General features: G+C 43.4%; 1 protein-coding gene across 1 annotated transcript in view; it reads right to left on the bottom strand.

The window, feature by feature from the left end:
• The window catches only part of Tomosyn (syntaxin-binding protein tomosyn), a gene marked incomplete in the record, with an annotated part of 544,120 nt that overhangs the window by 458,372 nt on the left and 83,248 nt on the right, over window positions 1-2,500 (bottom strand).

The raw sequence follows: 2,500 nt of genomic DNA, 5'->3' as shown, positions 1-2,500 counted from the left end.
CATCTCTTCCACTCTTCCCCTTTCTTTCTTTCTCTTTCGAACAGTCATCTCTTCCACTCTTCCCCTTTCTTTCTTTCTCTTTCGAACAGTCATCTCTTCCACTCTTCCCCTTTCTTTCTTTCTCTTTCGAACAGTCATCTCTTCCACTCTTCCCCTTTCTTTCTTTCTCTTTCGAACAGTCATCTCTTCCACTCTTCCCTTTCTTTCTTTCTCTTTCGAACAGTCATCTCTTCCACTTTCCCCTTTCTTTCTTTCTCTTTCGAACAGTCATCTCTTCCACTCTTCCCCTTTCTTTCTTTCTCTTTCGAACAGTCATCTCTTCCACTTTTCCCTTTTCTTTCTTTCTCTTTCGAACAGTCATCTCTTCCACTCTTCCCCTTTCTTTCTTTCTCTTTCGAACAGTCATCTCTTCCACTTTTCCCCTTTCTTTCTTTCTTTCTCTTTCGAACAGTCATCTCTTCCACTCTTCCCCTTTCTTTCTTTCTCTTTCGAACAGTCATCTCTTCCACTCTTCCCCTTTCTTTCTTTCTCTTTCGAACAGTCATCTCTTCCACTTTTCCCCTTTCTTTCTTTCTCTTTCGAACAGTCATCTCTTCCACTCTTCCCCTTTCTTTCTTTCTCTTTCGAACAGTCATCTCTTCCACTCTTCCCCTTTCTTTCTTTCTCTTTCGAACAGTCATCTCTTCCACTCTTCCCCTTTCTTTCTCTTTCGAACAGTCATCTCTTCCACTCTTCCCCTTTCTTTCTTTCTCTTTCGAACAGTCATCTCTTCCACTCTTCCCCTTTCTCTCTTTCTCTTTCGAACAGTCATCTCTTCCACTCTTCCCCTTTCTTTCTCTCTCTTTCGAACAGTCATCTCTTCCACTCTTCCCCTTTCTCTTTCGAACAGTCATCTCTTCCACTTTTCCCCATTCTTTCTTTCTCTTTCGAACAGTCATCTCTTCCACTCTTCCCCTTTCTTTCTTTCTCTTTCGAACAGTCATCTCTTCCACTCTTCCCCTTTCTTTCTTTCTCTTTCGAACAGTCATCTCTTCCACTCTTCCCCTTTCTTTCTTTCTTTCTCTTTCGAACAGTCATCTCTTCCACTCTTCCCCTTTCTTTCTTTCTCTTTCGAACAGTCATCTCTTCCACTCTTCCCCTTTCTTTCTTTCTCTTTCGAACAGTCATCTCTTCCACTCTTCCCCTTTCTCTTTCGAACAGTCATCTCTTCCACTCTTCCCCTTTCTCTCTTTCTCTTTCGAACAGTCATCTCTTCCACTTTTCCCCATTCTCTCTTTCAACGGGCTCATTCTCTTCCCACTTGCCCCCTTTCGTGCTGTGCCTGTCTTTCGAACAGTCATCTCTTCCACTCTTCCCTTTCTTTCTTTCTCTTTCGAACAGTCATCTCTTCCACTTTCCCCTTTCTTTCTTTCTCTTTCGAACAGTCATCTCTTCCACTTTTCCCCTTTCTTTCTTTCTCTTTCGAACAGTCATCTCTTCCACTCTTCCCCTTTCTTTCTTTCTCTTTCGAACAGTCATCTCTTCCACTCTTCCCCTTTCTTTCTTTCTCTTTCGAACAGTCATCTCTTCCACTCTTCCCCTTTCTCTACTCATACGAGTAGTGATCTCTGCTCTCTTGCTTTCTCATTCGAAAAGTTATCCTTCCCTTCGTTCTCCTATTCCTCTTCTTTATTTCTCAGTTTTCAATCCCCTCGTATTTGTCGCACGCACTGCCACACGCGCCTGCCTGTCTGCCTGCCTGCCAGTGGGCAACGTGACAAGTCTGACGCTGTCTGTCAAGCCCTTCCTCATACCGACACGAGGTTTCGTCACAGCGAGCGTGTGAACGACCGGCGGCGTTCAGATGAAGTGAAAGTGTACAGATAATGTTCTTTTTTCAAGTCTTTCGAATGCCGATAGATGCTTACAGACAAAGCCCCACCATATACTCCCTCCATCGGCATCACGCAGTAAACAAACAAACAAACAAACAAACAAACATAAACACACACACACACACACACACACACACACACACACACACACACACACACACACATTGCGACTTCCGTTTTGACAGAATCCCTTCAGCCTCCTACTGCAACCCAATCATACATTCGGAAGCCTAAAGATCCCTCCAAACCGCATTAATAAAAGTCGACTGTTCCTTTTGCAATAGACAATCGGTTAGAGATCTATCGAGGGGAAATAAAAAGTTTTACAATGGCGGTTCTATTTTTAAAGCAGTTGCCACTTGATTGATGCAGACGACTGGCTTTTCCCGTTCCCAGCTGCGTATCAACCCTACCTCATGGACTGCTGTTCATGCTAGATTAAATAGCACTTGCTGAATCTCTACGAGCTTAATACTGCCGATATCATGTATGTACTGTCATATCAATTCATGATGATGGTGATGGTGGTGGTGGTGGTGGTGGTGATGATGATGACGATCATGATGATGATGATGATGATGATGACAATCATGATGATAATCAGGAGGATGAAAGAATTGATAACG

This window comes from Penaeus japonicus, unplaced genomic scaffold, assembly GCF_977035675.1.
Source record: "Penaeus japonicus unplaced genomic scaffold, GWHDUDI00000001_assembly GWHDUDI00000026, whole genome shotgun sequence".
NCBI classification, from domain to species: Eukaryota; Metazoa; Arthropoda; class Malacostraca; order Decapoda; family Penaeidae; genus Penaeus; species Penaeus japonicus.
Note: the sequence above shows the minus strand (reverse complement) of the source record. Positions and strands in the feature narration are given on the sequence as shown.